The following is a 14,852-nucleotide window of genomic DNA, read 5'->3' as shown; positions in this document are numbered from 1 at the left end:
TGCTTGACCTGCTATGGATGTTGGGGCATCCATCAATGCCCCTCCCTGTGCTATTGGCTCAGTTCCTGGGAAAGCTTATTTTCAAAAGCATTTACTGTTGTAAGTGCAATTGCTCAACAAACCCTGTGGGTTTGCCCACATATCCTTCACGCAATGGGTATCTATGAAGCCCCTCTCTGTGCTGTCACTGGAACTGAGAAGAAGGGGGTGGGGGAGGCCTGAAATGTCTCCAGACAGAGAGTCCTAGTCATAAGCTAAGCACCTATGTTGGTGGCCTGCTCGTGGCTTAGCAGCCCAGGTTTCTCTTGAGAATACAAACTCACCTCCAGGAATTCATATCCAACATTCATCATTTATGTCCAAAGCCAGAATCCAAGCCAGCTATCTTCATGGCCCTGTCTGTCGTGACTAAGGGCATCCCTGGGTTTCGTTCAGCTTGGGTCTTTCTTGAAATCATATTTCTGAGTTAAGAGTCTATTTGGAAACAGAACTCAGGCAGTGATTCTAACAGAGATATTCATATTCCTTACTAAGCCCTGGGTGTCTGAACAACAAATGGGGAATTCTAAGGCATCCACTGCAAAAGACAGCCTCCGCCTAGCACTGGGTGAACCAAAGACTGGGGGGTTGTTTTACTTATCACAGGGTCCTGTTCTGTAACAAGGGCACTAGGTGCCCCATACTGGCCTTGAATTTGTGGTCAGTCCTCCTGGCTCAGTAATCCCAAGTACTGGGATTACTGGCACAATCCTCTAGACCTTGCTAATTTATTATTATTATTATTATCATCATCATCATTATTATTGTTATTATTATTATTTCTGATATTCTTAAGGTAGGTACCACAGAGCTTTACCTAACCTCTGAGAAGAGCTACAGCCAGCAAGTGCTAGCCCTTTAGGGACCCTTTGAGGCAGGTTCTAGAAGTATAGAGAAAGCTGGAACTTGCAGCCAGTAGTATGGCTGACATTATTTCATTAGCACACTTTGTTAACATATATTATGTTATGATATATGTTATATATTATGGAGCCTATTCATATCCCATGTTGCCATAGTAATCATGACCATAATATTATCCATCTTGATCCTTAGTGGAACCAGTCAACTTCCTCTTCCTATGTCTGTTCCATTTTCCCAGGACCTGAAGTTCCTCTGGTCCCCATCCTCTGGTTGCTGCTCTGTTTCCTGTGTGGTCCGTGTTTCCTCTCTTCCCATCTTTTCTGTAAAGCTCTTCTATCGGGTTCATCCTAAGCCCAAACTAGCGCTCACTGTGCATGGAGAAGAGTCCAGGGAACAGAGGACATCGCCATCACTGTTAATCTTGCCCACCAACTTGGTTAGATTGAGAAGCACCATGTTTTTGTCTATGAGTGGTCTCTGAGTGTTTTTTTTTTTTTAAGATGAATTTACCCTGGATGTGGACAGCGCCATCTGGTGGTCGGGTCCTGGATAGACTAAAAGGAGGGAACCAGCCAGTGGCCGGTCCCCCTCCTTCACAACTACCGTGGTGTGAGCAAGCTCTTGACTCTGCCGCAGTGCTATGCTGTGGTGAACAGAGACCTCTGAGACTGTCAGGCTCTACAAATCCTTCTCAAGTTGCTTCTACCAGGCATGCGGTCACAGCAACAAAAAGTCCAGCATAGCAGTAAGTCAAAACAAACCCAGAAGCAAGCTAGCAACCTGGAATTTGGATCAAAGGCTTCAAATTCTACTTCTAGAGCCCTCATTTTAATTTGAAAAGTAGCAGATTCATCCATCCAGCCATTTGTTAGTAACCTGCATGAATTCCAGGTGACAGCTCAGTCCTTGTGGTTCTGAATCATTTCTGCATGAATCATATTGATGCTATTTTCAAACACCTGTACAAAATCCCAAATTATACCTCTGAAAACAGGAAATATAATTTGCATCGAGAATAGACTGATTTAAACCCAAACACACCTGTGCTCCAGCTGAACCTTGTCCCCTGAGTCATGTTAGGTGAATGCGTTTTCATGGACTTGCAAGATTAATCATTGAAACTTTTTTTTTTAATTTCACTTCTATGAAGCAAAAAGTTTTCTGAACAAATATATTCCAATTTCCACGACAAAGCAAACTGACTATAACATCTAGTCTAGGAACTCAGAGTCACCAAAAAAAAAAAATATTGAGAACTGGTCCCATCTAGAAAAGACTTCAGGCTACAGGGATCATTTAACGCTATACTAAATGGGCCCAGAATTCAGTTTGGAGTTCTTAGGACCATTGCAATCATCATTTCAATTAGTCTCTTCACCTGCCAGTAGTTCCTGCCTGTCTACTTGCCTTCTCTCTTACATATCTGAGAGTTTAGACACTTTTAGAGCTTCCTGTGAAACTAGTGTGCATGACTTCTGGGTGTAGTGGGATAAGATGTAGCTGTCCAGGTGCGTTTCTGACAATGTGCCTGTGGTGAGTGACACAGGCCAACTCTTGTCCCAACCAATGTGGCTTCTTGGATGCTTTACTGTTCTTGCTTTGCTTTTCTTCATCTGGTTTCTGTGATCTGGTGTCTCTCATCATGTTCTACATCAATTAGGCTGGTGGCTTCTCTCTCTCTCTCTCTCTCTCTCTCTCTCTCTCTCTCTCTCTCTCTCTCCCCCTCCTAGAGTTAGTTCTATGTGCTTCACTCCTTCATCAAACATCACTTGAATGCATACAATATCAGTCACTTATGTCAATTAACTTAGGAAAATCTTCCTGGGTAGCAGGAGGCAGAAAAGCCCTAGGACACGGACACGGACACACACACACACACACACACCTCATTCTTACAAAAAAAATTATGGAACATGAGGCCTCTCCCCAGCCCAGAGAAAACCCTGCCCCACAGGCTTAGTTTGGAGTGGACCCATTGTCTTACAAGGGGAGTGCCAGCTGCCAGACCCCACAATCCTCAACCCTGAATAAGCGTCTCAAAAAGCGAGTCTCTCTTCCTCTTCCTTCTCTTCCTGAAGCCCCCATATTTCTCTACACCAGGAGAAACTCCCTTGCACAACATTCAGCACCATCTTGGGGAGTATTATCACTGGGTGAGTGAGATTCCAACCATTTAATTCCTTAAACAGCAGAAATCCCAACTGTTCCCAGGAGCCTGAGCACTGAGTCAGAAAGAGCCCTGCTGCTTCAGTCTTTTCCTGGCCCCTGACATAGAACTGCCAAGACACTGGGTTCCCCAGCAGCAGGGATTTGTACGGACAAAAGTCCTTTCCCAACTTTAATAGACTCCTATCTTCAGACTTTGCTCCCAGGATAGGGTGGGTGGTGTGTAAACAGCTCTTGAGTCTTTCCCACTGGGCCTCTCAGGCTCATCTGACCTAGTTCTACAAGTTCAAGGCAGAGGACAGAGGATAGTATCCAACCATCACATGGTCTGTGTCCTACCCCAGCTATAAATTCTACTGGCAGTATGAGACACCACCTTTGAAAAGTGCCTTTCCCCAGTAGATTTCATATTTACACACACACACACACACACACACACACACACACACACACATATATATATATATATATATATATATATATATATATATATATATACACATACACATACACATACACATAATTAAAAATGAAGCATCTAACCCCAAACACCAGGCCCTACCCACCTGGATCTCTGGGTTTAGCACTGGGTTAGCCAATCGCAGCCTGAGGGACACACAGCTACAACTACATCACTCTGTGGTTTTCTTGACAGCTGGCCAGCCTGCCCCCCTCACCCCCAGGTTGATGCTGCTTCCTTCCCAAGCTCCGCATTCGATCCAGCCCATTGAGTCCTGGCTCTGCCACCAAATCACTGCGCATTGGTGGAGGTTATTGCCCTTCTTTGAGCCCCTGTGGCTTCATCTATTAAGCTTGGGCAATAATTTATATCTCATGGTGTTAGTATCAACTCCTTTCGTCTCACTGAGGGTCATAAGTAACAGACCTAAGATTTGCCTTTTGAAAAACAACGCATTTATAAGCAGTCACTTTGCTCACAAGTCCGTCTATTGATCTCCGTTTGAACATTTAGTTAATAGAAAAGATTTCAGACACAGCAGGGGTCCTTTAAAGGCATTTTTCACAGGGTAGCTGGTTTTAAGGAGTCCCCAAATGCTTTGGATGGCAGACAATTAGCCTGCCTTTTGCCTGAGAAATCAGACTAACCACTGGCATTGCTTGGCTAATGGAGTCTTTTGTGAACTCTCCCTAAATGGGAAATCTTTAACTCTCTAGAAAAATCTCAATCTCATTTTTCTGTGGATTCCTAATATTTCTAAATAAGCATTGGCCCTCCGGGATTTTGTAGTCAAATAACCCAAATCAAACCAAGCTCCGTAAGAGGGGTAACAAGGTATGCTATGAGAATCCATGGGAAGGAACTTGCAGAATCAGTTTGGAATGGCTACAAAGACAAGCTTGCTATGAAGCAAACTTTGTGAGCCAGAACATATGGTGGTATGTTAGCCTATCTAGGAAGAAGTACCTTGTTGAGCTACTTCAAAGGTAAATGATGACCACTGCCTCCCCCACCCCACCCCCAAGTTGAATGGCACACTTAGAGACAGGGTCAGACAGAGCCAAATCCTCTGTGACTACAGAGAAGAGTCAAAGAAGACTTGACAGAAGGCAAGAGGCTGAGGAGGCAAGAGTCATTTCAGATATAAGACACTTTAGTCATAGACATTTCCTTCTTCCATTTCTGTACACCAAATAGCAGTCATCTTGGGATATGGAACTGAGAGCCCCCAGATCTATACTCTAATTACAAGATAGCTCTCAGCAAGTATATACTGCCCATGACAGCTGCTGCCTCTCCCTAATGATTATAAGGGAGCAAGAGTTCCAGCTTACATGCAAAGCCAGTGGTTAATAGTTCTTAAGTTTAGGGAAGCTCTTCCTTAAATTTAACCCATTCTCTCTTTGCAAGACTCGTCAACTCCCATTCTGCTCTCTATGGAGATGGGAAAACAAGTTGGTGCACAATTTCAAACCCTTCAGTAAATCACAGTATTGGACTCAAAAGAGGTGGCAGATATTATTTGGCATTATGTTCCACCCCATGGATGCTTGCCCAGAGATACATATGTATTCAGTGAACTTTAGTGTCCACTGCATGCAAACATTAGAGGGAAAGCAGAAGGTAGCTGGCTTGACTAGGCTCCTCTATGCACATTCTACTCTATTGTGTCTCCATAATTGGAAGGGGCCCCTGGAAGCACCCTTCTAGCCTTCTCTTCTATGATTTGAGTAAGATGCTCATCTCACCTCACCTAATTGAGAAATATCAGCAGCCCTCTAGAAAAACCCGTTTAAAAGAGTGAGTCTGCATCAACTGCATTTCTTTATCATTTTTTACCAATGGCAAGGACTGTTGGCATTGTGACCGGCATCAATCATTCTTGTCACACATGCTTCCATTCAGAGCGTAGAGGTCTCAGGGTCAGAGAGCAGGGTAACTAGACTGTATCCACACAAAATCTGTTCTTGCTTCGGCTCCTTCCAGCATTGGCAATCCTTTTCCTACCCAATCCCTAAGTGGAAATTTCTGATTTCTTTGAAGACTCAGTTGTGTGCTGTGATGTTTTTTTCTGGAAACTGTCTTATGAGAGGATGTTTTTGCTGAAACAGACACATGGGAGGATGTTTTCCTGAGAACAGACAGGTGGTGCTTTTCTGGAAACAGCCTGGGAAAAGGCCATGTGATGTTTTCCTAGAGCAAATACTTGAGAGATCACGTGATATTTGGAAAGGGTATAAATATAACCCAACAGACAGTGGTCGACACTGTATGGTATTGTTTTGCCTTGCTACTCTTTGTTGGTCATCATTTGTCATGACTCTATAGAGAGAAACATACAAAAAGACTTCTCGCTGGGCGTGGTAGCACACGCCTTTAATCCCAGCACTTGGGAGGCAGAGGCAGGCGGATTTCTGAGTTTGAGGCCAGCCTGGTCTACAGTGAGTTCCAGGACAGCCAGGTCTACACAGAAAAACCCTGTCTGGAAAACTCAAAAATAAAATAAATAAAATAAAATAAAATAAAGACTTCTGGTGGTGTTCTGGCAGCTTCTTGCTGCTTCTGTGGACCCAGGCCGATTGGCCGAGCCTCATGGTTTCTTCTGGATCTACCTGCCATTGCTGATTCGTGAATGGTGTTTGAGAATGGATTCTGCTACCACTGCTGATTTGTGTGCACTGAGCTGCTGATATCCTGACAGTATAGATTGGATTCATCCAAAGAACTCTTTCTAAACAGGTTTACATCCTCCTTTGCCCTATTAACCTTTCCTTTCTACTACCTCTGGTGTGGTGGGCTAGAAGAGAAGTTAAAGCATTTAAGTACACTTATTAAGGAAGGTTTTGAAAAATATAAGCCTACAAACCCCCATTCGCTTTGTCTGTCAATATTGGTACTTAGAGAATATCCTCACGATTACCCTTGGATATGAACCTATTTCTCTAATTTATGTAGTCTTTTTTTTTTTGTACACAAATTTTAAGTGTCTATAGCTGGTTTCTATTGTCGATTTTATGCATTTTATTCTCTCACCCAGTGTGTTTTGGGGACTCCCCCTGCCCTCCATATTTCCCACATGACTTTTGACAGACATGTAGCATTCTCAGTGCACACTTGCTTTCTCCTTTCCCTCTTACGACGAGTAGTGAGGGAACACCCCCAGAGAATGCATAGAAAGTGTCTCTGGAGTACATCTCCTCACCCAGATGGAAGTGGGACTGGTGTAACACACTAGTGTCACAATCCCAAGACCCAACAATGAACTCCAAAATCCTGAAAGGGCAAGCTCCCTAAAACCTGAAGGTCCCCAAATCCTAAATGTGGAACTTCTGGAAGCCCAACCCCTCCAGCCTCAACTGCTGCTTTCCCAAATGGCAACATCAGAGAAGCAGAGTGACATGGGACACATGAATGATGAAAATTTCCATTGATAAATGAATCATTTGTCGACCCCTGGACTCCTTCCAGCAGAATCCTAGGGCCTCTTAATGAATCCAAGCAGCATGTGCCTGGAACAGCCAGTGAAGTTACAGACTGGCTCAGAATATTTCTGTGCATTGTCAGGCAAAAGGACTTTCAGGCAAATGGGTGCTGCTCTGGTATCTGTACTGTTGGCTCCAAACCTACACGTGAGCACGTGGGATGGGGTTCCACACCCTCCCCCAACAACAGAGCCTATATCAAATCAAAAGAACTTTTAAAGAAGCAGCTCCTCAAAGAAAAGGAGTGCATTTTTAGAGGAGGGCAGTGATCTAAAAGAAGACTTCAAAATACAGCTGCTGGCTGTGGAAGTTGGCCTGCACTCAAGGTTTCCCTGTGCAAGGTTTCCCTGTAGCTGTCCCTATTGTGTGCTGTTCTCATCTGTCAAATAATTCCTTCTTGTGCCTCCCTTCACAGTGGGTTGTCATCATTTTAGTAAAAATTTTATGTTTATATTTTAATTTTATTTTACATTTTTAATTATTTTTATTTTACTTTATTTTAATATTTTACTAATTTTAATAAAATAACTGTTGTTTTTCATCTTTGAATCGTTAGCATACTGGAGACGAAGATTATATAAAGACTTTTAGAGAGTTCTAATTCATGTTTTTTTTCCCCTCAAAATTGAATACATAAAAGTACCTTACCATTGTGTGTGCATGTAAAAATGTTGACCCTGTCTGGGGATGCTAGCTCACTGGTAGGGTTCTGTAGTGGAATTTTTCCTGTACAATTAATTTAAATATTAATACAAAAAGAAGCCTGTGATTGGACAGGGAAGAGGAAGGCAGGGCTAAAAGGTCCAGAGACAGGAAGCGACACAGGAAAAGGAGGAGGAAAATGGAGGATGAACCGGACGATTCAGATTCCAAGTGACTTTAAATAGCCACAGGTAGACATAATATCATATAGGGATAGAATAATTGGGATAACTTGTCTAATCTAGGTGGGCAGCTTGTATTATTGTCAATTGGCTCTGAAATTATTGTATGGGCATCTTGTGAATTGAGAATTTATTGATATATAAGTCTGACATTAATTTTAAGCTTCTAGAGTTTTGATTTACTGGGTTACTGTAATTTGGGACCGCCAACGACAGTGAGTGAATGGCTGAGAAGATGCAGGCAGCTCTGAGGCAGGTGAACCGAAGTTGGGAAGACCTTCACACAGAAGCTAACCTAGAGGTGGTGGAACCGCAGGCAGAGAGTAGCTCCGTATAGGGACACCACTGGGGTTAAAGGCGTGTGCCACCAGTTCTCACGATATACCCAGCTATTCTCTGCCCCAGTGGGCTGGCAGGCCATGCACTGGCGGGCAATGGCTATCTCGTGGAGACTCTCTTACTCGAAGCTCCAAAATCTCTCCACCCAGCTCACAAAGTTCCTACTGGCGCAGGTCGCTACCACGCCAGCTCCATGCTTCAAAACTCCCATGGCCTTTGTGGTGAACATCAGGCAAACCCACACTTTGCCACCCATACCTTTCTCTCTGAAACCCAGTCAAACCGCTGCATGAAGGAAAACACTACACAAACTTAATTCAGAATCAACGATAACTCAATCACTGGGCACAACAACTAGAATCTTAATCTTGTAAGCCATATTAAATCTAAATCCTCCGGTGGCAAATCCTGGCAGATCCGCCATTGAAACAGGAAACTTTAGTAGCTACATCTTGTCCTCTCGTTATCCCCATCCAAAAAAGCCCCTATCTCTCTCCAGCTTCCTCTCTTCCTCTGTCCAACCCAGAAGTCCCGCCTACTCATCCAGTGGTTGATTCCTTTATTCATTAGGTATGTGACTTTCCTCTTTCCAGACAACACCAGGGCCATCCACAACAGGGTACTAACCTAGCTTGCCGAAAGCTCTGGGTTTGATTTTTGGCACATCTGCATTTGTGAAAGGTAAGATTTCTCTGGATCTTGGCCTCTGTGGCCATTACATATGTTGGGGTGACCTGTGGTAGTCAAAAGATGTAAGATGCCCAACACAGTATTTCTGATGACTCTAGTTATCAAGTTGTGTAAGTGTCAACCACAGGGGTCTATCGCGGTACACGTTTCTGTTTTTTTGGGTTTTTTGTTTGTTTGTTTGGTTGGTTGGTTTTGGTTTTTCGAGACAGGGTTTCTCTGTATAGCCCTAGCTGTCCTGGAACTCACTTTGTAGAGCAGGCTGGCTCGAACTCAGAAATCTGCCTGCCTCTGCCTTCTGAGTACTGGGATTAAAGGCGTGAGCCACCATGCCTAGCTTGTCTGGCTTTTTATGCTGTGAAAAGCCGAAGATCTTCATGGTCTGTGGGCCCTGAAAACTTTATAGTCAGACAATTTTTCAAGAATAATGTTTAAGTTAACTGTTGTGGTGGTTTGGGTGAGAATGGTCCCCAGGGGCTCATGTTTTTGAATGCTTGGCTTCCAAGTGATGGAGGAGTTTAGGAAGAACAAGAGATGGTGGTGGTGTAGGATGCATATCACTGGGGGTGGGCTTTGAGGTTTCAAAAGTCTATGCTATTCCCAATCAGTCTTTTCTCTGCCTCCTACATGTGGATAAGGATGTAAATTCGTGGCTACTGCTCCTGTGCCATGCCTGCCTATCACCATGCTCCCACAGTGATGGTCATGGACTCTCTCTGAAACTATAAGCGAGCCCCCAGTTAAATACTTTCTTTTCTAAGTTACCTTGGTCACAGTGTCTCTTCCCAGCAGTAGCAGTAAGATGGCTGCTAAAGGCCTGATTTCCTGGGATACTGTATGTTCCTTTAATATAAATTTGGGCTTTCTCTTATTCCAGCAATAAAAATAGGCCCTCTTGTCCTGTCTTTTCTTTTCTTTTCTTTTTTTTTTTTTTTTGTCATTATTTCCTTTTATTGAAAATAGAGATGGCCTAATCGGCCATCACTGGAAAGAGAGGCCCATTGGACACGCAAACTTTGTATGCCCCAGTACAGGGGAACGCCAGGGCCAAAAAGGGGGAGTGGGTGGGTAGGGGAGTGGGGGTGGGTGGGTATGGGGGACTTTTGGTATAGCATTGGAAATGTAAATGAGCTAAATACCTAATAAAAAATGAAAAAAAAAAAAGAAAATAGATCATTGTCTCATACAATAATATATCCTGGTTTTAGTTTTCGCTCCCTCTACTCCTCCTAGTTCCTCCCCACCTCTACTCCCTGTCTCTCATTTGAAAAGTGCAGGCATGTAAGAGATAATTACCAAATAAAATAAAATTAAATTAAAAAAGATGAAGCAACAGAGCAATCCGACAGGAGGAAGAGAGTCCCAAGAGCAGGTACAGGAGTCAGAGACCCACTCACTTCGTCCTACTTTTAAAAGCCCCATTTTAAGTCGCTTTTAAATGTTGCAGAGGAGGTGCATGGATATGATTTCTTGTATATCCTTATCTTTCCTCCTCTTGTGCTCACAACTTACACATTTATAGCACAACGAGCAGAAATCAGCTGGTATTAGCTTACTATTAACTAAACAGTTCTTACTTGAATTTTGTCAGCTTCACTTTTATCTATTTTTGGAATTTTACCTATGACTTCACATTGTATTCCTTAGTTCTTTCCAGTCTTGGCACTCTAAGAACAGTAGAGCTGACAACTCGTGCTGTGGAGCAAACTTCTGATAGAGACTAATGGGAACTGGAGAGTTGGCTCAGTGGGTAAGAGCACTGACTGCTCTTCCGGATGTCTTAAGTTCAAATCCCAGCACCACACAGTGGCTCACAACCATCTGTAATGAGATTGGATGCCCTCTTCTGGTGTGTCTGAGAACAGCTAGAGTGTACTTACATATAATAAATAAATAAATCTTAAAAAAAAAAAGACTGATGGTTCTACAGGATTGGAAAGAAGTCATGATAAAAAAAATCTGCATTTTTTTTTGGAGTGTGTTCATGTTTGTGCACATACACACGAGTGTGTGGAGGCCACAGGTTGATGTCGTGTCTTCACCTTTTTACATTTTTATTATTCTTCTGTAGGGTGGGAGGAGGCATGGCACAGGGCTCATGTGGAAGTCAGAGGACAACCTTGTGGAATTAGTTCTCACCTTATGTAGACTGTAGAGACTGCACTCAGGTTGTCAGACTTGCATTGTTGATGACAGTGCCTTTCTCTCCTGAGCACCGTCTCATTTTTTGAGACAGGATCTCTCTCTCTGAACGTAGAGCTCCCCATTTCAGCTAAACTGCCTGGCTAGCAGGACCTCAATCCTTCCATTTCTGCCTCCCCGGGGCTGGGACTATGGGCACATGCTGTTGTACTTAGTTTTGTACCTGTGTGGTGGGGAGCTGAACTCAGGTCCTCATGTTTGCATGGTAAGCTTTTCACTTACTGAGCCCTGTGTGTTATTAGTAAATCACACTAACGAGATCAGAAAATCAAAATGCTTTATTTTTGGCTAAGATGCTGTCTGCTCTGTTTCTGCTGCAGCTTCTGTCTTCTTTCCTTGAACTTGGGGGAAGCAGCTTTTGAAACACAAATTGTCAGGTGATGTGCAAACAGGTTAAGTCCTGGCTATGCTTGGAAGCATTGGAAAATTATTTCCTATTTCTCTATTCTCAAACTTCATTGTTTCACCACAAAAGTTAAATTCTGGCTTCTACCTGTAGAGCCCACCAAAGCTGGCTGACAGAGGCATCAATTACAGCCTTCATCACACAACTCCCATGACACCCCCCCTGGGCTCTTGTCTTAACCTCTTCTCAGCACTTGATGCTTGCTTGACTTCCTTTCCTTATCCCTCCAGGGTTTCATACACCAGTTGTCTTTATCTCCTCTCCTCTTCAGCCCCATGCTTCAAATGCAGACATTATTTAGGGTATTTCTTCTCTCTAGTCAAGGTCCATTCCGGCAGCTTCAGATACAAGCCATAGCTGGCTTGCCCTTCTAGCTCTGCATCTCAAACGCTAACAGAGCACCTTGCCTCAAAGACACCTTTTACCAACAGCCAGATGTGACCAACAGGAGTCTCATCTTCAGTGTCCAAATCTTTGTACCTCATCCAAATGTGACACCTCCCCCCCCACCCCCCCGGCTGCTTTCTAACTCTTAAAAAGCTGCCAACACTGACTGTAACACAAATGGTTTCTGTTATTTTCCCAGGACAAACCATCTTCATCTCTCTGTCTTCTGAACCACGCTCCTACCCTTTCCAGATTCCTTTGGATCTTCCTTACACCAGGGACTGCAGAGCAGGTACAGCTTGCATAGCAGGTACAACTTGCATAGCAGGTACAGCTTGCAGAGCAGGTACAGCCCACAGCCCTCTTTTTTTTGTTTTTCGAGACAGTGTTTCTCTGTATAGCACAGGCTGGCCTCGAACTCAGAAATCCGCCTGCCTCTGCCTCCCAAGTGCTGGGATTAAAGGTGTGCGCCACCATGCCCAGCTGCCCACAGCCCTCTTTTGTATGTTTTTATTAGATCACAGTCATAGCCACTCACTTAAATATGCCTATAAATGCTTTCGCCTTTCAAGAGAGTTGAACAGTACGACAGACACCCCCTGGTCCTTTATAGAGAAGGTTTGCTGGCCTCTACTATAATCTGAGGCTAGAGCCAAAATAAAGGCCATAAAGACGTACGATGGTTTAAGAGACCACAACCCAATTCTGGCTTTTCTGCACCATCTCTTTAGACCTCATTCTGCTTCCTGTGCTTTGTCTCTACCACATGCTGTTACTTTAGGTCCTAGATACTGAACATGTACAACACACCCTGACCTCCCACTCTCTGTCAGTGGCTCACCTCTACTCTTTTCTCAGCCCTCAGCTTAAATTTTCCCATGTTTCCTGTTGCCTGCAGTACACTGTGATACCTAATACTAGAGCAGGAACAGGCCTTTTCATGTCTTGGTCAGCATGGAATCCCTAGCGTTTAGCTGAGTTTCCGACACATGAAGTACTGTCTGCCCATTCTGGGTCCTGTTAAGACTCTTGTGATTCCGCCCACACCCTTATGTCTCCATCACAAGTTCCCCTGCTGAGTGCTGCAATCAGACTGTAAAGGCACCAGTCTCCCATTCTAGAATTTTTCCCCGCAGTTCAGCTAACTCTCATTAAATAAAGATCTGATCATGCTATGCAATCGTCTAAAGCCCTAAGAACAGCTTGCTATCACTCTGGTAAAAGTATTAAACTATCAGAATGGCTTACATAACCCTTCTACAGTCTACAATCTAGTTGTACTGTCCTCTCAAAACCACCTATGCTTAGGGTCAGAATGATTTCTTCTCAAGACCATCACCACAGGTATTCTTGCAACTCTGGATCGATCTCTGAAGTAAGTCTGACAACTTACTTCATTATTCCTCATACCCCCAGAATGTCTATTCAGTATTTAGGGATCATCTTACACATCCCTATTGCCCAAAAGTCTGATCCATATGGCCCCAGTCTGATTGAGAGTGCCACTTTCTTCTCCTCCAGCCCCCAGACACACACAACCACATACACACCACACACATACACTACACACACACACTCTTTAGCCTTTATCCCCCCTATACACAAAATCTTATCACATACACCACATACACAACACACACACTCACAAACACTCTTTAGCCTTTATCACACACAGAACTGTGATGTGATATCTGACTTCTTTCCTGTTGTATTTTCAATATTTATCACCCTGCAAAGTAGAAGTCCAATAAGTATGTTCTAAATAAATAAGTTCTAAACACTCCAACACTAAAGCTATTTTACTTTCAAAAGACACTGAAATTTTTTATTCACTCTAATCTTCAGGGAAGATGAAGTGGCACAGTAGGGGAGTTTGTCTAGAAACCTGACTTGAGTTTGATCCTTGGAACCCACATAAGGTAGGAGGACTTAGAGAACCAGGCTTGCAAAATTGTCCTATTACCTCTATATGTATGCTGTTACGCTCCCCCGACACACAGAAACATCTATACACAAGACATTCACACACATACACATATTCTTTAAAATCTGCTCTTTAAATCATATCACTTAATTACCCCCTTCAATTCATTCCTGATTGGGAGTTTTCTAAAGTGTTGCAAATAATGTCTATTCAGTATTTAGGGGTCATCTCAGAAATCACATTGCTTGAATTCTGCCCATTTGCTCATCACTGTTGAATGAAAGGGTGATTGCTATAATCAGGCAGTTATGAGGCCTGAGGAAAGGCCTGGTGTGAGCAGGAGGGGTGGAGCCAGTCTTCATTTATCACCTCTCCACAGCTGGCAACTATGAGGTATATCACAGAAGATGTATCTTGGTGATTTGATTCTCGTGGACAAAACCATGGGTTTTGGTTTTGTTGATGCTTTATTTTGTTGTTTTCGGACATGAACTAAAAAAACAAAAACAAAAACAAACAAAACAAAAAACAAAAGGAACCTGAGACTGAGCAGTTACAATCCCAAAGGCAGTAAAGTAAGGAAGGCTGGGTTACACCCTCTTCAGTGCTTATGGTCAGCGTCTTTCATAGATCATAAAAACAATAAATACCAGAACGTATAAACGGAATTACTATTACTCTGTCCTGGTGAACTACAGGACAGAGGTGCACTGATGAGAATGGTCAGTTCATGGAAGACCACGGACCCCTCAAGACAAATGCCCTTACGAAGCAGTTTCCAGGCCTAGGTAGGAACTCTCAGCAGACAACAGGCCAGAGTCATGCTTCTGCACCTAGCACAAACACTTAACACTTAGCAAAAGTGTGATCGTAAGACCACACAAAACTAACAGGACCTGGTCCTTCAGGAGGAGGCAAGAGAACACAGTGAAAGGCGGTTCCTAATTACCCCATCACTCTCCTATGTCATTCTCAATATCATTGGAAAAGAAAACATAAACATTCAACATTA

Source organism: Mus musculus, chromosome 2 (assembly GCF_000001635.26).
Source record: "Mus musculus strain C57BL/6J chromosome 2, GRCm38.p6 C57BL/6J".
Lineage (NCBI taxonomy): Eukaryota > Metazoa > Chordata > Mammalia > Rodentia > Muridae > Mus > Mus musculus.
Note: the sequence above shows the minus strand (reverse complement) of the source record.